Genomic DNA, 24,620 nt, shown 5'->3' on the forward strand with positions numbered 1-24,620 from the left:
CAAACCAAGTAGTTTTCTCTTAGTCAGCTTAAACCTGATGCAAAATCTGCATTGGGAAAATATTTCGTCCTCACATCAAAATAAAGTCTTGCGGACCCAGATAGAAATTGCTGGATTTCACCCGTGAAAATTCGCTGAAAGGTAAACGTGACCGCTATTTAACACTTTTCAGAAATGACTCAGAATCGATTTTTGAACCAGTTCACTGAACCCGTCCGAACGAATCGATTCGATCAAATGAATCGAATTCCCACCGCTTGTGCACGTACTCCCACCTCGAATTTCCCTGTTCTTCTCCCGCGAAGGCTCGGCTGCTGACTGAGTATTAATCACATCATGCTGATAACTCTAGTGGACTTAGCATCGCGTTGCGTCATAAATATTCATGAGCGACTCCTTCACCATAGTAGGACGGGTACATTCGGGTTCCCGGCCCCGCCTCCCACTCTTCCAGCGTCTGTGTGTGTATGAACTGAGTGTGTGTGAACTCCTTGAGCATTCACGATCGTCTCTAATCACTGATCTCCAATCAAACACCAAACCCAGCTACGCCGAAACGCTACAGAAAACGCAGATAATGGAATACCGGTTTTCCGAATCTATGCCCAAATGAACACTGATGGATTAATTCGGGAATAATATCCATCCATCGCACGGTAAGTTGTTAGAGGAGGTCGGAGGGGTGAAATGATGAAGCATGTGGTAGACAGTTGCAACCTGCCATTGTCTCGTGCGTCCGGTAATATTTTGTGTCCATTTTACATTTGTTGGCAAAGAAGCGGGGACATTTCTTAACACGCCTTTTATTACATCTTTAAAAAAATAATTGCATATATAACTGTAGTAGTTAAGCATGTACAACTTGACTTGTTCGGACACCTAGTGAAAGCTACATGTTGAAGTGATCTTCTCATCCTAGTCTTGATGGAGCGTCTCCGCGATGATTGACAGCTGTCTCCATGTTCTGATGCATCAGTGATGTAGAATTCGCATGGGAAAGGCATAAAATGTGCTAATAGGGAAGTTTCGAAGATTTTGTGCTTAAAGCGAAATAAATTAATTACACAATGATTCTTTTTACGAACAAATACGAAGCAGAATCGTGTTTGATGATTTGACATTTATCTGATTTGTCCCAATGCCATATAGAGCCAGTAATGCTGGGCACACAGATGAGTCCACGTAGCCTTTGGGTTCAGTTGTACTTAATCAGATACATATTTTGGCCAGAAAAGCAGAATTCAGTGATTTATGTAGTGATTTACTGTATCCTGCAGACTTGTGATGATCATTTGGGATCTTTCTGCACCAGTGCAGGACTGTAGTATATTGTGAAGCCACAAACATGGTCACATGATGGGGGAACCCTCAAGTTAGTGGGCCATACATTGCAATGCATGTTTAAAGCATAGTCTCTGGTTGCCCAAATTGAAAATAAATTTACTTATAATGATTACAGGTATTTTTTGTGGATTTTAGTCACACTTGAAAAAAAACAAACAAAAAGTACAAAAGCTGTCACTAGGTTGGCACCTCTTCAAAAGGTACACATTTGCACCTTTATTTAGCTCTAACGGGTGCATTTTGATAGCTTAAATGTACATTTATTGTCTAAAGTTTACATATTGGTATTCTTTGCAAGGGTACTGCCAGTTAAAAAAAATTCTGAGGGTATGTTAGTGGTAAGTAAGCTGATGTTTATTGGATTGGTGAAATATGGGTGTTTTGTTCAGTTGAGCTATCCAAGCTATCCAAAATAAATTAAATATATATAACTAATGCTATTCCCATATGGTAATAAAGAGTGTGAAGACAATGAATTAAAGCTAAATTAAATTAATTTTAAATAATATTAAACTAATAGATATTTCAAAAACTAATAGAAATGACAAAAGCCGATATACTAGAAATTAAACTTAAAAAAAGTGTGAAGAAACCACAGAATACCACACAATGCAGACACACATTGTAGTAAAAAAAAAAAACACAGAAAACTTGAACCCAGGCTCTTCCAAATTATAACTATCAAGTTATTTGCAACTGTATTGTCATTAAGAAAAAGTTACAACATTGAGGCAACATTTAGAAAGAATATTGCCTAACAATGTTTAAAAGAAATATAGCGAAACTCTTTAGAGTATCGTGTTTGTTTCTAAATTAGTGCCGTGTTTCTCTCTTCAGCTAGTAGAAAGTAGAAAGCCAACCAACCCAGCTGTAATTATGTACACAAGTATCTGTTGCAACACAGAAATCTAAACAGAAACATTTTTGGAATGCAAGCAAAAAGATACTTTTCAGAACACTACTGACCTTCTACAGAAGAACATTAACATTTACTCTATAGCTCATTTCTCAAGGCTTGTAACTTAGGTTACAAGTCGTGGCCTAATGGTTAGAGAGTTGGACTCGCAATCGAAAGGTTGTGAGTTCGAGTCTCGGGCTGGCAGGAATTGTAGGTGGGGGGAACGCATGTACAGTGCTCTATCCACCCTGAATACCACGACTTAGGTGCCCTTGAGCAAGGCATCGCTCCCCAGGCGCCGCAGCATAAATGGCTGCCCACTGCTCCGGGTGTGTGTTCACAGTGTGTTTGTGTGTTCACTGCTCTGTGTGTGTGCACTTCGGATGGGTTAAATGCAGAGCACTAATTCTGAGTATGGGTCACCATACTTGGCTGAATGTCACGTCACTTTAGGTTTGAGCTGCTTTCTTCCATCATCAAGGTTTAAGAGGATAACCTGGATGAACTCAAAGAAGCCACTTAGCTTCTCAGGATAGCTCAAATGAAGAGCATAGATCATTCCAAACAAAATCACCAATGAATCAGTCCAAGATCTGTGAGACATTACAACCTGATCCTCAAGGACAATTGACACGTGGTGACTTTCAAAAGGAACTCCAGCAGGCACATCCTCATTCACATTCACCACTGCCACCAGAGCCACTGCTCCATCCTGGATTGACTCCAACTCATCCTGAAAAGGGAATACATGTTCAGTTTGTGGGAGTGTAATTGTACAAATCATCAAGCTTACAAAAAGCCTAAAGGTGTAAAAGACAACATCATTACACCAGATTTCAGATTTTTAGACATAATCAAGGCTACCCTGATTTTATGTTCATTTTGTTGGCCGCGCATGCACGCAAAATCCCATAGTTTCTGTACAGGTTGAGTACTCCCGAGTCATATTAAAGATTCGTTCAAACGGAAGCTTGAGCTCTTGGACGTGATTGTGTACAAGAGGTAAAATACTATATAAATACTGTTCGTTTTCTCACACAAACCGCTCGTTTTGTGTCTTAGGCCATCAATGTGTACTTACGATGGGGAATCGTTTAATTTGGACTTCTCTGTGCATGCTCTTTAAGACAGTTACTATATATCAGCATTATATGACTGACAGACAACAGCGGTTTCACCTAAAAATATCAAAATTGAAACTACTGCGGAAACAAAGACACCTACATATTGGAAGCCCTTTAGGTAAGCTAAAACATACCAAAATTTAATTTCAAAGTAAACTATTCCTTTAAAACCCATTGATGTGGACTTAACGTATAAGCTGTCTGAGTTTATAGAAGAGCACAAACAAAATACAAAGAGAGATGAGTGGTCTATGGTGTTCAGTTTTTTTTATTATACATTTTTAACTTCTGTTACAAATTTGGGAACAGATTATGTGTTAAGTGTCTCTATGTTTGTGATGAGACCTGATTCTTAGCCACATTTTAAACATTTGTTTTACCTGAACACCACTTAAAGTGTAGTCTTGACCAACTTTATACAAGACTCCCATGTGTGTATATAATTGACTTATAGAATTTAGAAGAATTATATTACTGCCTGACTGTAAATTATATAGTGTTGATGAACAACTCTGACCAGCCTTAATAAAAAAGAGAGCAATCCACAATAAATCCTGAGGGCTCAAATAAACTGAACTTAACTATTTAAATGATTATTTTGTCCCATCTCATTCTTATTTACTTAAGGCTACTTCAGAATAAAGACAAGCACCATTTCATTAAGTGAAAGACCCTAGCATCCTTTTAATGCTCTGTCGAGCTACACAGCAAAAATTAAATAATGTTGAGAATTTCTCTAAAGGCAGCCAACAGGGTACACAACGCAGTAGAAGGCGGTTTCAAATTTGTATGTTCAGTGATTTCTCTTTGCAAAATAGATGCAGGTATTAAGCTATGAAAACAGAAAAAGTAGAATACAAAAATACCTTGCAGGTTTTGAAGACCTCTGATGAATCCTCCTTTAAGTACATCGGTAGGCCAGCCAGGGCTGCTGTTCGAGCTGCAGTGATGTTGTTCTTGTCCTGTTGCACAAACAAAGACAAGGTATGCATGTTGGGGGCTGCAGTTCTGTTCACATTCAACATCAATATAATGCATTAATGTTTTAAAAATGTTTTTACATGTTTCTCATATGCCCTCAAAACTTCTTCCATCTTCTCACCAAAACTTCCAGTCTTCCTTTTGTTGTAGGTGTGTACTTGTCAAGTGCATCATAGAAGGAATACGGTAGATTTTGATCAGTGATCCTGTGGAATTCACTGTAGAGCTGCATAGAAAACAAAAGCACAAGTTTTTTTTTTTTTAAATCAACTCACATCATTCATTAACTTCAAGCCATATAAGACTGTAAGGAAAAAAAACTTAAGACAAATAGACAAAACCATATTAACACTAATCATTTTTTAGCTCTTTATCCAGATCATCCAGTGCTGCAATCATGACCATGACAATGTGTCTTTAAGTTTTTACTCACTTGGGCTTCACAAAAGAGTGCAGGCCATCGGTCTTTCAATTCAGCAATGGTAGGAGCTGAATTCACAATTTCTTCATGCCTGAGTGCAAAGGTACGCTGCATATGTTGATGGATGATTATCATGTCTCTATCAGTCACTGTCTTCTTGAACTGCTCCACCATCTCAAGCCTCAGGTTCTCCAGTGTGTCCTTGGTTTCTCCTTGGGGATAATTGGGCATGAATTAGAATTTTTTATTTCTCCTCTTCTGGGTCTTTTGATTTTGGCCCTGGATGCTGCACCTTCTGGATAGGTCCTGCTGCGTTTTCCGGCATTCACAGCCACATCCTTTATGCAATCCCTGCTCAGTTTGGTCCTGTAGTTGCCCATCTTGAAGCGCAGGCTGTTCTTCCAACCCTCATACCCTGTTCCGGAACCTTTTTCTTTTAGGCAGGGGTGTTTGCTCACCAGAGCCTCTGCAGCCATGATAATATTTTTGGTACTAGGATATGCTTTATGCTTATATATTTCAGCAGCCATTCCATCCAGTATGTTGTGTTTTTGATCCCTAGTCAAGCTTAGACTTTTCCCCTCTTTGACAAATGCATAGTTGCCCTCTCTTAGAGCATGCTCCACCTCGTAGGAGAATGTTGGAATAACAAAGATCTCTGGCCATCAGCAAAGACGATCTAGTGAATCTGTGTTATCAGACAACAGTGTATCATCTGTGCTGGTTGAACTGAGATCTGGCTCAAGATATCTAACTATCTTAATGGTTGCCTTGGATGGTAGGTCCTCGATGTCTACTAAGTTGCATAGGGCATTGTCAAATTCTGGGTCTTGAAACTGAAGCCGAAAGTCATAGGCAAGGTTCAACTTATTTTTATCTCAATTATGAGGGCATTTACAGTCTCAGGACGAGAGGGCAAAATAAGCCTCTCAGCATTGACATCATCAAGGATGACCCTTAGTCTCAGAACATCAGTCGCTTCCATTGACACTGTATTAGGGAAGCCTGTAGCATAAAACAGACAGAGCTACTCCAGGTAATGCCACTGTTTTTCACTAGCTGCCTAGACCACCCACACATTATCCATCTGTAGCTTCATTAACCATACAGACAAGAGAGTGGTAACAATCTAAAAATCACACTCTCCCAAAATGTCAAACTATTTTTATTTTTTTAAAAGTAAGTATTGGTTAAACGTTTTAAAACAGAGTATGGTATAATTGGGATACCACAAATTTAACCAGCATATTGAATGTATTTACCTTTGTGATGACACATTGGTCATAGTGGAAAATAGACATTACCTTTAATTATGTTGTCCAGTGTATTTATTAAAGGGTTAGTTCACCCAAAAATGAAAATAATGTCATTAATGACTCACCCTCATGTTGTTCCAAGCCCGTATGACCTATGTTCATCATCGGAACAAAGTTTAAGATATTTTAGATTTAGTCCGAAAGCTTTCTGCCCCTCCATTGAAAATGTAGGTACGGTATACTGTGAACGTCCATAAAGATAAATAAAGACATCGAAGTAGTCCATGTGAAACCAGTGGGTTAGTTAGAATTTTTTGAAGCATCGAAAATACATTTTGGTCCAAAAATAACAAAAACAAAAACTTTATTCCACTCTTCATTTTCTTAAGCTTTGCCCTCAAGTGTGTTTACGTAGTATAACTGAGCAGAACTTCTGGGTTCTACGTCACCACAGAGGTTTACTATTGGCCGACACTGGTCATGTGTGTGATGCGCGTGACGTACATCACAGAAGCACTACGCAGTTATACCACGTGAACACACTCGAGGCCAAAGCAGAAGAAAATTAAGAGTGGAATAATGTTTTTATTTTTTGACCAAAATGTATTTTCGATGCTTCAAAAAGTTGTAACTAACCCACTGATGTCACATGGACTACTTTGATGATGTCTTTATTAGCTTTATGGACATGGACAGTATACAATGTATACATTTTAAATGGAGTGTCAGAAAGCTCTCGTACTAAATCTAAATTATCTTAAACTGTGTCCCAAAGATGAACGGAGATCTTGCGGGCTTGGAACGACATGAGGGTGAGTCAATAATGACATTATTTTTGGGTGAACTAACCCTTTAAGGTGATCACTAGTGTTCATTGAAGGTCAAGACAGATCTTTAGCCTCCCTCAGGTCCCTGAGAAGGCTAGTGATGGGCTACTCTCTTACTCGGACACAGGAATGAAATGTTTAGTTGTCAGAATTAGCTTGCTTGAAACCCTGTAGGCAAACAGTGGCATTCGGTCAGTTAGCTGACATACAGATTTCACTGTATGGCCCTTGCTTTTATGATCTGTTAGCTCATATGACCGCAAATGCTCAACATACCAGGTCTCATAGTCTTTCAGTTTACCAAAGAAGATGTCATTTCTGATAAGTAATATGTTTCTGATCTCTTTAAAAACAGGCAAGGCAGCATGTGCCCCAATGCAAACAAACATCCCAGCCACAAAAGTTGTGCTATCAATGGTTACCTTTTTTGTGCCATATACACTGCTGCTGTCTGTGATGCTCGATATTAACGCATGTGTATCAGTAGGCAATGACTCAACATAGACAGACTCCACTTTTGAAGTCTGCAATGGTGGCTTGAAAAATCTTGGTGATGACAATAGGGATGTTGCGGTGACGGTGTCACCGGGGTTACGTGTCGGGGATTTCGGGTGGCCGAAAATGCGGTCATGCAGACGTGCACAAGTCTCCATTTACTTTCACTTTAATTAGCGGCAATTCAGTAGCTTTTGTTTGAATTAATCATGGGTTAATTTATTTTATTCTTAATAAAAATACACAAAACAATAGACACTCGCTTGTATTACACACATCTTTATTGCAAAATGAATAATAACTTAACACACCATGCAAAAACTAAACAAAAGCACTTATGAAACACCTTTAAAGTGCATTTATTAACAAAACGAACCACTGCACAAGTATCAAACAAGAAATTATATACAAAAATTCACTATTCGTTAAATAAAGTGCCTGCCTTTTTCAGAAAAAAAAAAAAACATCGCACAACCATCGAATATGAAACGAACGAACATCAAAAACTTTGTTAAATAAGGTAGCCTACCCGAATAATCACTGGACACTTAAGTGCAAAAAAAAACTAATATAAAAATTCAACTCACGTTAAGCTGGCCTATTAACTGCATACACCGTACAAAAAAATTATAAATAGGCAAAATGAGAAACAATAAACTAAAAACCTTCATTTAAAATTGCAACAGTTCGCTTTGAAACCAGATCTTCCGCCATCCTTTGCCAGTTAGCTCGCCTCACTCTCCTCAAATGATAAATGAAATCGGACACCTGCTGCTTTACTGCGGCGCTCGTTCCGCTTACGCTAAATTACGAAGGCACGTAGTCACTAACTGAATTAAGTGCTTTATTGCTATAGGCTAAAACTTCAATACAATGGGGACGGTGCCGGTGGTCAAGTGCTATGACCGGTAGGTGGGTTAAACACCGTGTATCACCGGTAACACCGACTATCGCAACAAGCCTAGATGACAAATAGAATGCCATCATGTTTTGGTGTCTCTCTGCCATAGTTTTCAACACATTTTTGTAGTTATGAGCGCAACGAGCAACTCCCTTGAAGACTTTGTGCTTCCCCTCAAATCTCATTGTCCACAGATGCACCAGAGGACCAAAGCACTTTATGAGATGAGGATAATGCTCAATGTAATGATGCTTTGGCCGTAATCGTAAGTTGGGGAATACTTCCTGAAGCAGCTGCCTGTGATCTGAAATCTTACAGGCCATGTACTGAATGGTATCATCTGTGGAAGTATGAGACATGGCAAGTTCAACTATATCTTTTAATTCCATTAGCACCTCCCAGAATTTGTCCCCTTCAGGGACTCTGGAGCCAATGAGAACAGGTAGCAGTCTAAGCAGAGCGTGGTTCTCATGCCCATTCCCGCCGATTGTCCCTCGAGTGGCAAAACTCTGAGGAATTGGGTGAGGGCGGTTAACCTTATCAGAATGTTGGAAGGGAAATGACAGTATTGCCCTATTCAGCTCTTCCAAAGTGAATCAAACCCTTCAAAGAATGTGCCAACTCAACAGGAACCACACCTTCAAACAGGTCATGAAGGATGTCAGGTGGAAATCCTGTGATAGGATGGAAATAAGAGAGATGATCAGAAAGAACACAACTTTGTTTTACACCGTAGTTCTCCTCACTGTCACTCTTCTGCATTTTTTGAACAAGGTGATCATGCATATTTTTGGTTCTCATCTCAAAACTACCAATGATTGCATTTGATGTTTGCATATCTGTCTGGGTGGCAAGACAAAATCTGCAAAAATATGTAGCCCTGAAACTCTCACTGAAACCAGCTAGCCCATGGGCAGCCAGGTTATCAGCCGCAACAGAGTACACTGTGCCTTTGAGACAGTGACCATTGATGTCTCAATGTAAACACCCTCTTTTTCAAGAGATTTTAGGTCACTCAAGAGAGGCGCAAAAACCTTTTCATACCCAAACTGCCGTACATCATTTGAGTTGCACAAAAGAGTCAACAGAGTCAACTGCACATAGTTTGTGTATTTTATTTGATGTTCCTAGTTGCAATTTCAAAATCATCAACATAAAGAATAATTGACAATTTTTGACCCTCATCTGAGAGAAGCTCATTTTCCTGGAAGTAGGAGCCATCACAGTAAGACGAATACTGTCCAGGCAACTGTGAGGTGGTTTCTTGGACTTTCTCAAGTACGTCTGATTTTTTCAACAACAACTGCAAAGATGTGAGAATGGGCACATACATAAATGTACGCTGTGACGACTCAATAAGGTACTCTACATGCTTGGCAAATGGAAACTTATTCTCATAATATGACTTTCTCCTCTTTGCTGTTGACAGTGGTCCTTCAGAGGTAACAGATGTATACAAAATATTACCCTCTGAAACTGCCTGGACAATCTCACAAACAAGTGTGTCAGTAATGGGGCAGTTATGTTTTTTCAGTATTTTGATTAGAGATTCTCTGAAAACTGGTTCTGACAATGAAAACAATTGATCAATATGCTCAATGATTTCTTGTGTTGCTCTTGTGGATACATAGAGAATAGTCTGCATTTTTAAGAAGAAGGCAGCCAGATTGTACTGTAACTGCTCTGTTAATCCTTCGTCACTTTTCACTTGTGTGAATTGTATGTTGAGTAAACATTTGTTTGAAACTTGCAGGCCCTAAATGGACATGGCACTGTTTCTTTCCATCTTAGATGCCCCCTTGGATGAATAAACATGTCACTCTCAACAAATGGCTGCTTAAAATCACACACAGGGCAATGAAATGCCAGATTTAAAGTCAAATCACTGTTGTCTCTACCTACCAGTCTTTTCTCAGAATGTACTCTTGACAAATGTACCTTCAATGAGTTAAACCTAAATGTACACATGCAGTTGTTATACAGGCAAGGTAATGGTGAAATTGTGGAATACTGGCCATGATAGAGTCTGTAATGTCTCAATAACTGTATTTTTAAGACACTAGAAAAAACACAATTTACATTTCCACATAACTTATACCAGTCAACAACAAAAAATAGAACAGTCAGTTTGCCCAATTTTGTCAAAGTCTAGGCAGTGGACAAACTGTTGACCTTGCTATTTGCTTTTAACTAACGTAAAAAAATAAATCACCGTATTTCCCTGATAAGGTTTTTTTTTTTTTTTTTTTACTAAAAACGTTACATTTCGGAGAGTGGAGAACGTGACTGAAAGCGCCAAATCGCGCCAATTTGGGCCCAACCTAGCCCTGCAGTCTAACTTTTAAGCTGAAGCCCTTTCACATGTAAAGTTAACAAAATCCAACATATTTTAATGCACATTCTCTCTCTAAATAATGTTTAACAGTTAGCTAACGTTAGGTTATTCCCTTGTTGTGCGATTTTATAGTAACCTTTTTTTCGAAAAAGGCTAATTTTACATCTCCCCCAGAGTTAAACAGTTGATTTTTACCGTTTTTGAATCCATTCAGTCGATCTCCGGGTCTTTAGAAGAATATATATATAGCTATATATTTTTTTCCTACTTTGGAAGTCAATTGGACCAGAAACATAAAGTTTCATAGGGTCCAAAATGATAGTCCAATAAACAGTACAAAACCAAAAAAAAAAAATTCATTTTGCTTTTAGACAAGGGAAAGCAACACATTCTCACATGTGAGAAGCTGCAACATAAAATGTTTGTTATTTTTACTTGTAAATACTTACAAATCCTGACTACTAAATCAAATCTTTATGTTTTGGGGCTTAAGAATTATTGGTATTATAATTGACATTCTTTAGTTTTCTTGGGCACAATATGATGATTTTTAAACATAAAAGACTTGCATTTTGGTGATGATATAAAGTCAACTTAAAAAAAAAATAAGTCAATGGAACAAACTGGAATCATATACCCAATACTTAAACTTACCCACAAATTTAAGTGCACTCAAAACAACAAGTTATTACTTCATCAATTCATTTTTGAGTTCAGTTAAATTTATCTGAATGAGTCACTCCAAATTATTGTGATGTTTAAGTTATGTCAAATTACTTCTTTTATTAAGATGGGCTGTTAGGTTTTACAGTGTATAGATACTATTTATGTTAGTATGTAATAAAAAAGGTAATGCTAGAGAGTTTTTGCATTTGTCAGAGGTCCGGTTTAGGGTTTCCAAAGTCATGGAAAACCTGAAAATTGAGGGAAAAATTTAAAAGAAAGAAAACTGGGACTTGCTTAGACTTCTTTCCTTGAGATCTTAAGGTAGAAGTTACTGTAAGGCGCAGCAAATGTGAACCACCACACATGATTTACTATATACTAACCTCAGTATCCTGTCCTGTAGGAAAATCTGTGAGACTTGGTGCAAGTACAACATCTGAACACACATTAACAGCTCATCATGTTTGCCAAGGGTTTATTTGTCGATTTTCATTTGGAAAGTGTCCTGGCAATGTTTGAACAGCATGATATATAGACAAGTAGTTGATTGTTTAGTTGTAAAAGCACCATTTAATCAAAAAATGCTATGAAGTTTGCCAGGTCAGATATCCATCAGGTGTGAAGTCAGCTGTAATACTGACCTGAGAGACAGGAAGATGAATAATATTGAGATCCGCTGTGACCCCTTTCATTCTTCTGAAAATGAAAGCTTGGTTAATTCTCTAGGGCAGATAATTTGAAATGCCTCAGTCAAGATTTTAATTACTCAGCAGTTGAAATGCAAAGGAAAATCACGGTTTCCCAATGGAAAAACTTTTTGCGGGGCACGGCGGACTTTATGCCAGTAATCGATTTACCTTGACTGTTAATTGCTGGTAAATTGGAAAGAGGAAAATAGTGCTCAGCTCTTAAAGGGTTTAAAGCAAGAATTATCCATGCGAGACGCTTCAGATTTATGCGTTTGTTCTAGAGAACACATTTAAACTGAACTCTGCTTGACTGTGCTTCATTTACTCATTTCTGTTCTGACATATTTAAACCGGGTTAGATGAATACTTAACCCATCACACAGTTAAAAAACAGTACTGTTCCATATACACGTTAAAACTAGTTTTTATGTTTTTCTCCTGAAAATGGCTGTGGCTTTGCCCTTTCAAAGGTTTCTAGGGAGTTTTGGGTGTTATTAGGGTGACCTACGTGGTTGTTGCTATGTGGTCAGGCACAATAAGAATTTGGGTATTTACTTTTTACAAGAACCAACTTAAAACACTCTTAGTGACCATAAATTAAGTTTTCATAGGTCACATTCCCACTTTTTTTTTGACTAAAATATTCATATGGATTTTATTGTGATATTGCTAAATACAGAATGTATATCAGTAATAATGTTGTAGTGCTGGGCGGTTTGACCAAAAATGTATTTTTTTTTTTTTAAATTATACCGGTTTTCCGGTTTGACGTTTTTTTTTTTTCATGCATAATCAGGTGTACAATGCATTTTCTGCTGGTTGATATTGGGACGTGCTTGCGGCTAAGGTGCTGGAGCAAATTGCTCGTGTTGCCGCCTTTGGCGACAATTTTTGCCCAACAGCACTTGCATAAAATGGATGTTTGGTTGACGTTGGATTTTTGGAAACCAAAAAACCTCTAAACAACAGACCAGGCTCCTCTTTTTGGCTCCTCGTTTCACACATAATCTGCCTGCAGTGCATATGCAGTCCGCGGCACGGACTACTGTGCTTTCACACAGGACGTGTTTGCAGTCCGCTACTAGGGTTGGCACCCATCCCTTAAAATACGGAATCGTCCCTTATTTGAGAATAAAATAGCGTGTCCCATTTTGAATCAATACGGGACGGGGTTTGTCCCGTATTTTTCGGAGTTGTCTTCAATGCAGCATCTCATGCAGATCATCCCACCGGCATTCTGTGAAGACTCGTCCTATTCTGCCCCTGATTGGGTAATACTCGCTGCCATCGTTGGATTGATTGGTTTGTTTCAGGTTCACAGCCAATCAGAGTCAGAGGAGGGCGGGTCTCTTGGCAGAGAGTCGATTTGAAAGAATGGCGGATGCTGCTCCAGATACCCCCCCCCCCCCCTGCCTCTAGCGCTGAAATGAAAGCGGACGCAAAAGTACCGAGGAAAGTGGGAAAATTTAAATACTTGGCTGTAAAGTGTCAGCTGAAATGAGTATCAAGCACAATTTGTCGGCGAGTGTTCGGTTTTGCATGGTGGCTTGTCAGATGTGCGACAGCATGCCTCGGGAGAACGACATTCATACACTTTACAATAAGGTTTATTTATTTAACATTAGCGTATTAACTAACATGAACTAACAATGAGTAAGAAATACATTTGTTACAGTATTTATTCATCTTTGTTAATGTTAGTTAATAGAAATAAAGCTGTTCATTGTTTTTTCATGTTAGTTCAGTGCATTAACTAATATTTACAAGATTTTAATAAAGTATTATTAAATGTGGAAATTAACATGAACAAAGATGAACAATTGCTGTATAAGTGCAGTTCATTATTAGTTAATGTTAATTAATGTAGTTAACTAATGAACCTTTTTTTAAGATTTGTTTATTATGGTTAAGGTGTACAGTCAGACACATAAGCATTATTTTAATAAGAGATAAGATAGATATATTTAATAATAAAAATATAGTGCCTAAGTGAAGCAAATAAACAACGTAACTAATTTAAATGATTGCATTATTCAATAGGCTACTGTAGAATTAACAATAGACTATATAAAGTACAAATAATAATAATAATAAAAAACTGTGTTTTACATGAATTTAGAAATGTTTGTAGATCGATTATTTATTATATGGTTTCACTGTTTGGATGGTGTTATTGTCTGCGAACAATGACAAACATTATATCCAAAATGTGTATTCACGCCACCTTATACAATTACTATAGTTCATTAGCAATTAATATCTTTATGAAAACATGTTTTAAGTTGTGATTTACCACCACTGGCACATCATCGGACCTGTGGTCATCGTGGCCCAAAGGGGTGTCTCCCCCAGGCGTCCCTTATTTTTCTGTATTGAAGGTGACAACCCTGTCAACTACTGATCCGCGTCGGTTTATATATATATTTATATATATATATAAAAAAAAAAAGTGAAAGTGAAGTGACATTCAGCCAAGTATGGCTATATATATATAGTATATATATATATTTTTTTTTACATAAGTCTTTTATTATAGAACAGTAACAATCTTTCATATAGACATTAGTTTAAACTCAATAAATATAAACAACGCATTATTCATGCATTTTACTTCTAGGTTTGTATAATAAGCTGCTCAAGCAGGCGACAAAACATTTAAACACAATAATTAGCCTACTTTTCTTGTTAAAATATTTAAAATTAAAACATCACAGACAGAAACAATCTCGTTTTCTGCATCTATAAAAGTGAACATATATATTGTTTTCCTTGTTTATCTAAAAGTGCTCTTTTTCTTGTTTTAAACCTAGCCAAAAATCCATGTGACTGCGTTTCCATGTCAATCCATGTTAATTTTTCCCGCGAACAATGCGCTTTCACCTTAATTTAGCGCCTGCAGCACAGCAAAAATAGACTCAGTACGTTAACAATCGCTGCACTGCTTGAACGCACTGACGGATCGCAACCTCGTGCAGCTGGAATCCGTTAATACGCACTGCAGACGAACTATGTGTGAAACAGGCGTTATAACGTAACACCAGAGCACTGCCGTGTGTACCCTCACAGTCCTGCTTAGAAGTGCAACATTGTAAAGGGTCCGTCTGAAATAGTGTCGCGTGGCCGCGGCGCAGCATAACGTTCATTCCGAACGCTGAGTAATTAAATACACCAGTATGGTGGTATATTCAAAATTTATTATTAATTATGCTGTTCAAATTATTGTTAACATCGTAACGAAAATATACACCGGTTTACCGCCCAGCACTAATGTTGTACTGTAAAATATAAAATAGACAATTTAATAAAAATGAATACATATTTGTGTTTTATAGTAGAACTTTAAAATGACTTAAAATTACTAATAGATGTGTTGAACAACACATTGTGTTCATGTCTTCATTTTAAACCGTTAAACCATCTAGTTTATATTTTGGCAGTTTACCTATGTGTTCATCTGCAGCTTGGTACTTTGGCATCGCAGAGTTCGATTTTTAGTAAATGAAGGTGCTCTGAAATTGGTAACACATGTATTTATTCAGTTAAATCACAACTTTCACGGTTTAACTGTCAAATTAAAGGGATAGTTCACCCTAAACTGAAAATGACCCCATGATTTACTCACCCTCAAGTCTTATGTGTATATGACCATATAAATGGCAACTTAGGTGTGTATGACTTTCTTCCTTCAGACGAATGCTATTAGAGTTTTATTAAAGAATGTTCTCTTCCAAGCTTTATAATGGCTGTGAAATGTGGTTGAGCTTTTGAAGCCAAAAAAAGTGTCATAAAAAGTACTTTAAAAAAAAAGTACAACTCCGGGGGTTTATCCATATATTTATAAACCATTACCTCTAGCTTCCTCTCTTATATGTGTTTTCATGCGAAAGTGGCGTCCAGTAGATGATGTGGGATGTAGGTTTAGCGTAAGCTCTGGTGAGAAGTGATGAACACAGAAGAGCAGAGGAGAGAGCAAAACAAAAACACCAGTCACACATTATAAGAACAAAAAAAGGATTTGTAAAGAAAAATGTTTGAGGATTTTGATATAAACCAAGAAGAGATTGGATTTCCTGTGCTGTAAACAAAACTTGGTTCTCGTGAGACTAGTGCATTCTCACCATAGCTTACGCTACTCCTATATCCTGCGTCATGTGGATGCTACTCTCTCATGAATGTGCGTACAACAGTCAGCGGAAGCTAGAGCGTACGAAAATCTTTATACAATGATATTTTTCTTACATAAACACTTCTCTTCAGGAGGCCTTTATTAACCCCCTGGAGTCATGTGGAGTACTTTTTATGATGAATGGTGCACTGTTTTGGGCTTCAAAATCTCGACCCCCATTCACTAGGGATGTAACGATATTGATATCGCGCTATCGCGGTGGTAAACGTGTCTCGATATCATCGTGGTTGGGTTACAATATTAAAAGGACAGGTGTCCGTCAAAAAGCAAGAGGGATAAACACAGTCCCGTGGAACAAATCATTGTTAACTACATAGACCATGATCCTTTGCGCTGCGTCGTCACAACAACCGTTGTTAAGCCAATAGGATTGCACGCTGCACGCTGTCCACACAAGCTCACAGCAAGCCAGCATGGCAGACAGCGATACTTGTAAGGATGAAAAAAACAAAACCAAAGTTGAGATTGTGCCTGCCCCTGCAGCTTTTAAATCAGATGTCTGGAAACATTTTGGTTTCGCCGTGTCAAAAAACGCAGATTCTCTCACAAAGAAAGTCCTGTCCGGTCAAAAAACCCTGAAGGAGGCATTTTCAACAACTATGCCACACAACAGCGCAAGGGCTCAAGAAATCACGAGGTACATCGCGGAATACATAGCGTGTGATTTACGTCCCTTTTCTGCAGTAAATCTTTTGATCTTTCTAAAATAAAACTTGAACATTAGCTAAAGGATAGTTCAGTGTTTTTCAGAAGGCTTTTTGCCAGACTATTTAAGCATTTTTTTACTGTTTTTTTTTCTTCTCCCTTGCAATGTAGATATTTTGATCTTTCTGATGAAAAACGTGACCATAAGCTAAATGATAGGTCAGTGTTTTTTAAAAAGCTTTTTGACTGACTATTTTATTTAAGTTTAAGTTATGTTCCTAAATACCAGTTTTAAAAGGCTGCTTTTATTTGCCTTGCACATTTAAACCTGACTTAACTTGATCTTTGTTTGAACTTAAAGGGAATTCCCTATTGTTTACAATTGTTCTAGTTGCTTCTTAACTTTGAACATTGCACAGAAGCATCAGTTATGCAACCAAATATTACTATACAGAATATTGATGTTCCTGACTACAACTTGCACTTTAAAAGCACTATGTGATCAGCGTTTTATGTTGTCATGGATCCATAAATACAACAATAAATTGCCTGTTGACTGGCAAAAGCAGAATAAATGTCAGCATTTTTTCGCTATTATCATCACAAACACTATCGTGAGCTATTTAACAATACCGTGAGCTTTTCCACAATATCGCAATAAATATCGTACTGTGAGGTCAATATCGAAATTGTATTGTACCGTGAGATTTTGATATCGTTACATCCCTACCATTCACTGCCATTATAAAGCTTGGAAGAACCAGGACATTTTTTAGTGTAACTCCAATTGTATTCGTCTGAAAGAAGATGGCTTGAGGTTGAGTAAATCATGGGGAAATTTTCACTTTTGGGTAAACTATCCCTTTAACTATCCCACGAAATTTAATTCATTTTGATATATGATGCAGCCATAATTCATAACGGTTAGTAATATCTCGTAAAGCACAGCTACAAGCTCAGTGAAACAACTGCATAAGCTAATCCTTAACCTTAACCATAACCTTAGCATAGTGTCAGTAGCACATTCCGATGATGTCGGTAGCATTACTGTTTGTCACTATGGGATCCAGCCATTTTTTTAAGTCTAATCGTCTCTAGGTTACGTATGTAACCCTAGTTCCTCGAGGGAACGAGACGCTGCGTCAAATGCGCTTTGGGGAACACGCTTAGCATGAGCGACTCTGAATATCGTGTGTAATCAGTCCAAATGGAAGAGCGTGACGTCACAGGCGGGATGACGTAAGCGACCAGGAAGCTACAAAAGCACGTGCCGCGCAGCTGGCGTCAGCTTCGAGTACCAGCAAGCGCCGGCAGGGGTGCCGGGGGTATGGCTCCGAGACGCAGAATCTCGTTCCCTCAAGGAACTAGGGTTACATACGTAACCTAGAGACGTTCCTCTTCAGGAACTCGAGCTGGGTCAAATGCGCTTTGGGGAACGAGTACCAACGCCGCCAGACTACCAAACCCCTGCCTAGTGTGTATCCGAAGAGCAAAGCTTAGGACAAGAGGACAGCAGCGCCTGGAGTGACTGGCATATCTAGGCCATAGAATTTAACAAACGTAGAGGGCGTGGACCACCCCACATCATTGCAGATGTCCAGCATGGATACACCTGCTAGGAAGGCCTTGGAGGCCGCCATACCCCGAGTAGAGTGAGCCTTGGCTCCTGACAGCGGGGGACGACCAGAGGACTCATAGGTGGCGTTGATAGCTTCGACTATCCAATGACTAATAGTCTGCTTAGAAGCAGGAGAACCCCTCTTGGGGGGACCGTAGCATACAAGCAATTGGTCAGTTTTTCTCCACAGGGCAGCTCGGTGGACGTATGCGTCCAGCGCTCGAACTGGACACATACAATTTAGCTTCGCTTGGTCGGGCTCCCGAAAGGGAGGAGGACAGAAGGCCTGCAGCACTACAAGTCGTGGTGTAACAGAGGGAACCTTAGGAACATATCCCGCTCGAGGGTATATGAACGCTTTGGTCATGCCAGGTGCAAACTCGAGATAAGGGGGGCCACAGAGAGGGCCTGAAGATCTCCTACTCTCCGCAGAGAGGTGATAGCCAACAGAAAGGAGGTTTTAAGCGTAAGATGTCTGTCTGAAATATCTTGAATGGGTTCAAACAGGGGTTTGCACATTGCCTCTAACACCACAACCAAGTCCCACGGGGGAATACGGGACCGTACTGGAGGTCTCAGCCTCAGCGCACCGCAGAGGAAACGTGTAACTAGGGGGTGTCTTCCCAAAGAATGGCCATCGAGAAGGGCGTGGTAGGCTGCAATGGCCGCCACGTAAACCTTCAGCGTGGAGTGGGTCAACCCCGCAGAGAGCCTGGCCTGTAGAAACTCCAGAACTGTACCAACTGGGCAGTTTGCTGGGTCTAGCTGGCGGTCTCTGCACCATGAGGTGAAGAGTTTCCACCTCAGGGCATACAGTTTCCTCGTTGAGGGAGCTCTGGATTGGAGGAGGGTCTCAACAACCTCGGTTGAGAGACCAGCTGCTAATAGTTGTGCCCCCTCAGGGGCCACAACCACAGCTTCCACAACTCCGGGCGAGGGTGAATTATCGCGCCCTGCGCCTGTGAGAGTAGGTCTGTCCTTATCGGTATCTCCCATGGAGAGCCGTCGAGGAGCGAGACCAGGTCTGCGAACCATACTCGGCCCGGCCAGAACGGGGCTACTAACAACAGACGGACCCCATCCCGGCGTACTCTCACCAGAACTCCCGGGAGCAGAGCAATAGGGGGAAAGGCGTACAGACGAAGCCTCGGCCAGGTCTGTACCATAGCGTCCAGTCCCAGAGGAGCTGGATGAACTAGAGAGAACCAAAGGGGACATTGAGATGTCTCTTGAGTCGCAAAATGGTCTACTTGAGCCCTGCCAAATATTCTCCATATCTGCTTCACCAACCAATCGTCGATATAGTTGAGAATGCGGATGCCCTGCATTTTGTGAACGTGCGGGGTGAGAGTGCAAGGCCGAGGGGAAGTACTCGATATTGGTAAGCTTCGCTCCCGAAAGTGAACCTCAGAAACTTCCTGTGTTGTGGAAGGATGGATATGTGGAAGTATGCATCTTTGAGATCTATTGCTTGATTGTGAGCATTTTGAACTTCAATCTCATAACTGAACGATTTAAGACCCTCAAGTCTATAATCGGACGCAGCCCCCATCCTTCTTTGGAACTATGAAATACCGGCTGTAAACTCCGGACTCCCTGTCTTGAGGAGGGACCACCTCGATGGCCTTCTTCTCTAATAGGGTTTTCACTTCCTGTTCCATTACCAGACCCTGCCTGGGGCCGACTATCGTCGGGATGACCCCGTTGAATATTGGCGACGCAGAGCCGATCTGAATACGGTAGCCTTTTTCTACTATGTGGAGGACCCATTGAGATACATTTGGCAGTAGTTTCAACGCTGCTACATAATCTACTAAGGGGAATCAGTCTCTCGAGACTGACCTCTGGTGTAAGAGGCCCCCGCAGGGGCGGCAAGCGTCTCAGTCCCGCTACGCACACGGGCGGAGGATACTGAGACCGATGCTCGCTGGGGACCGCTGCGCCCTGGGTCACTGGCAGGGTTGGCAGATCGGCCCCCAGAGGGCGCTGAGGCGAGACGGGCACCGTGTACTGCGGTGTGTACTGCTCTACCCCAGCAGAGACTGCCCTCTGAAACCCTGGGCTTTTGCCATCATAGTTTCTTGGCCAAGGACTTCTTAGCTTCTATGACTGCCCTAAGATCTTTAAGCTTAGAAGACCTCGGCCGTGAGCGTTTCTGGGCCTCGCGATACGAGGAGCTAGGGTGCGGCTGGGGCATCTCCCGCCCAGATGCCCCGAGAGAGCGACGAGGGAGAAACTTATGGAACGCCACCGCTTGTTTCGGGCCTCCTGAAACCTGTCGACGACAGAATTGACTGCGTCGCCGAACAGGTCAGTCGGCTGAATCGGGGCGTCCATGAGGCAGACCCTGTCCTGCTCTTTCATATCGGAAAGGGTCAACCATAAGTGCCTCTCCGCGGCCACCATAGCTGCCATGGACCGCCCAATCACTCGGGCAGTCTCCTTGGTGGCGCGGAGGGAGAGATCAGCGGTCCTTCTTAACTCAGATATATCATGTGACTTTATCTCCTCTCCCTCGTCTAGCTCCTTAAGCAGGTCGGCTTGGTACGCCTGTTAGGCTTGTCCGGTATCCAAATTTTGATACCGTCAAACCTCCTCCCTATTTTACCTCGGTAAACGGTATTACCCTGAATAATTAAAAAATGATGACGTAAGGCTGAGACAGCATCACCAAACTGTTTGCTTGTGCCTAACCCATTCAGAAACTGAAAACCAAACACTAATACTGAAACAATAACAAAATGACATGCACAACAATATTAACAACTTTTATTAGCAACAAATCGCAATAGTCAAACAGAATTAAATTAACATAAACATACAGGACAGTTTTTGCGCAGAGAGGTGCACACAAATCAATAAAATCACTTGGGGTGTGCACGGATAGTCGAACATTTGAATATTCGTTCTGCTCTAATTATTCGATAAATAAAAATGATATTCGAATTTTGACATATTTTTGCTTGCCATAAAAAAAAAAAGAAAAAATGTCCACAATAAAACCTAATTCGGTCACTTTCTGTGATTCTCCACGGCCCACAAAAGTGGGTCTCCTTGAGTAACTGGCTCCAAACAGTAGGCTGTTATTTCAGCTCCGACTCGGTCCTCTACGTTGCCGATGCCCACAGGGACTGCCATTGCATCAGCTTTTTTTATTTTTTGTTTTATTTTTTGCAATATATTCCCAGAATCATCTTTTTTTGTGAGGGCACAATTTGTAAATATTTCTCCTTGTCTCGTTGTCATGCGAAGACAACCACGCATACGCATTTTTAGGCATTAAATAAATTATATTTAATATTTAATCCTTGTCTCCTATATAAGTGCATTGTTTTTTGTTTTTTTTTATTGACGGTATGAGGGTATTGAAACTGATACCGTTGCTATTTGTAGATCCCGCGGTATACCATATTACCGTATTACCGCACAAGCCTAACGCCTGTAACACCGCTATGTTGTGCAGACACGCACCAGCCTGACCTGCAGCCGCATACCCTTTGCCCACCAAAGCCGATGTTGTTCTGAGTGGTTTTGAGGGCAGTGCAGGGGCCTTCAGAGACGATGCCGCACCGGGGGACAGATAGCTCGCGAGCGTCTGTTCCACCCGGGGCATCGCTCTATAGCCGTGCTCTTCCATCCCCACCACATTTCCATAGTAATCAGACGAGGGGATGTAGAGACGGGCCGAGAATGGGCTTTTCCACGACCTGGCGATCTCATCATGCAGGTCGGAAAAGAATGGAAGGCCCCGTCTGGGAGTTGGCTGACTCGCGCGCAGGAAGCGTTCATCAAGCTTGCTTCGCTGGCGGGCCACTCAATACTTAATTTGGCCACCGCACGAGTAACCACCTCCAAGAGCTCCTCATATTGTGGCGAATGGGGTGGTGAATCCCTGTCGACCTACTCCACATCGACCTCCTCGGAGGAAGAGAGGCGGAGCGTCGATCCCTCTCCCTGGGTGGAAGGAACCGCAGAGCGTGCTTCCGACTCCAGAGATTGGGCGCCGGATCTGGCGGAAGTGGAAGGAGATAGGGACTAGCCCGTCTCCATTCCCTCCACCAAATCCACTTGCGAACCCCACGAGTGCAGCCGCCGTTCTGCCTCGGCAGAAGCAGGACCAGCACCGCTGGGAACGCTGGCGAAGGCCCCCTCCTCGAAGAGGGCCCTCCGGGAACGAAGTAGCCGCACCGACATTCGCTCACAGTGCTTTTATAGCTTCCTGGTAGCTTACGTCACCCCACCTGTGACGTCACGCTCTTCCATTGGACTGATTACACACGATTAGAGGTCGACCGATATATCAGGCCGATATTTGTCCTTTTTTAATATATCTGCATCGGCCGATATCCGTGTTTAGTAGCGCCGATTTAAAGTCAGGCACGTAGGCGGGCAGCCCCGTGTTATTGTTGCAGTGGAAAGTGCTGCTGCGTATGTGAAGGACCCCAAGCCAAAACTTTTGGAAGATTCAACAACAGTCCTGGGAGATAAAGGTAGTCAGAGAATTTCATTCTGTAAATGGGGTGGAGAAGTTGACAGCTCTCACAAACACTGCAGCGTGATTGAGGGCTACGTTACTCCGCCCCGCTCACAGACAGCACCGTGCTCGGAGAGACAGCTGTCCTGGAGCTGCCCAGAACAGTGAATGACATTTGTTCGGAAGCATGGTTTGATGCAGACAATAAACAGGTTTCCATCCAACTCATTTGTATTTAGGGATGTCAATATTCTATAATTTCCATGATCGATCGTCGTTTAAATTAACGATCAATTAATAGCCTTAATGCTGCAAAATGTGTCTGCAGCGGTATTATTATTGTGTGCAAAAGCCACTTGGGAAAAAAAGCTTTCTCACCCGAATTAAAGGGGTTTTAGTATGAATAAAATGCTAGTAGCAGGACTGTAAAATGAATAGATGTAATTATGATCATTTGATAAAATTAAGAGAGCGCGCCATACGTTGGAGATCATTTTACTTTGTTGACTGTTTCCCATCAAGGAGACCGCTGAATGCGCCTCTTTAAATGGTTTCGTGGTGCTCGTAGTTGTATTTTAAAACGCAACTGCTATGTTTTCAAATGACACTATAGTAGTGGTGCAACGGATCATCATTGATCCATGATCCGTTCGGATCAATATCTTCGGTTCGGCACACATGTGACCCGCTGATTGATTTATGAAAAAAAAAGAAAAAAGTGGCGCATGGCGAGCGGAGGAACGGAGGAGCTTGAACGCCCCGCGCATTTTGGCTTCCCTGTCAGATATAATGATGAAGGAAAGAGGTTAGAGTGAAAAGATTGTGCCCGATCTTTATGAACAGGAAAAAATAAAGTTGTGGATGAACTATCCCGAGCATCCTCTGTTGCGCTCACGACAGAAGGGTGGAGAGCTCTGTGACGATAACTGCTCACCATCACAGCAGACTGGGAGATGAGAAGTCCGGCTATTATGTTAAAAAGAAGATATTATGCCATGTGCACTTTAAGTTGATTTCATCTATTTTAATTTAATAATTTAATGTTAATAAAAAAAATACGAAACGTATGTTTATTTGTCTTGGCCTTTTTTCTTTTTTTGTTTTGCTGATCCGAAAAATTATCTGATCCATACGAGGACGAGCGAGCGGGTTTGACTAGATGTATTTGGAGGTTATTGCTCACATCTCGTTCTGCACATATCCAATTGTTTCCATATTCGCTATGTATCTGAACGTTAAACTATAATATTTTTTTTTTTAATGTAAACTAGACGGAAAAAATCATCCTCTTCACATGAGCAAAAACGTGCATAACAGCAGAGTGGACCGGTATACTACGCTCTATTTAAACTGACCAGTGTAACCTTTTATATGTTTGGTTGACTGTACTTTATTTTAATAATGAACAGACTGCGATGTAGGCCTAAGTTTGAAATTAGAATGCACTTTAGATGTTCTGTATCATTTATACCAAACACAAATGTTGCTGGTTGCTAGTGTGTTTGCAGCACTACTGTTATTTATTTTTTATATATTTAATTTTTTATATTTTTCAGTTTAATTGATTTTTATTTCAAAAAATTTATTTATTTAAATGTATATTTAAGTTTACATTTATGTTCCAGCAAACTTTAATTGAATTCTACTTTTATGTAAATGATTGACATATATATATATATATATATATATATATATATATATATATATATATTATATTACCTGTTTTATATATTTAATACTTGGTCAGTTTATTGATTTGT

General features: G+C 40.5%; 1 protein-coding gene across 1 annotated transcript in view; it reads left to right on the forward strand.

Moving 5' to 3' along the window:
• The first annotated feature begins 322 nt into the window (after positions 1 to 322).
• Positions 323 to 24,620, forward strand: part of LOC132132674 (phospholipid phosphatase-related protein type 1-like) — a 124,849-nt gene continuing 100,551 nt past the window's right edge. Inside the window, exon 1 of the mRNA XM_059545144.1 lies at positions 323 to 656. The gene's annotated coding sequence lies outside the window, so the exon portion shown is untranslated. The remainder of the gene's footprint in view (positions 657 to 24,620) is intronic.

Source organism: Carassius carassius, chromosome 49, assembly GCF_963082965.1.
Source record: "Carassius carassius chromosome 49, fCarCar2.1, whole genome shotgun sequence".
NCBI lineage: Eukaryota > Metazoa > Chordata > Actinopteri > Cypriniformes > Cyprinidae > Carassius > Carassius carassius.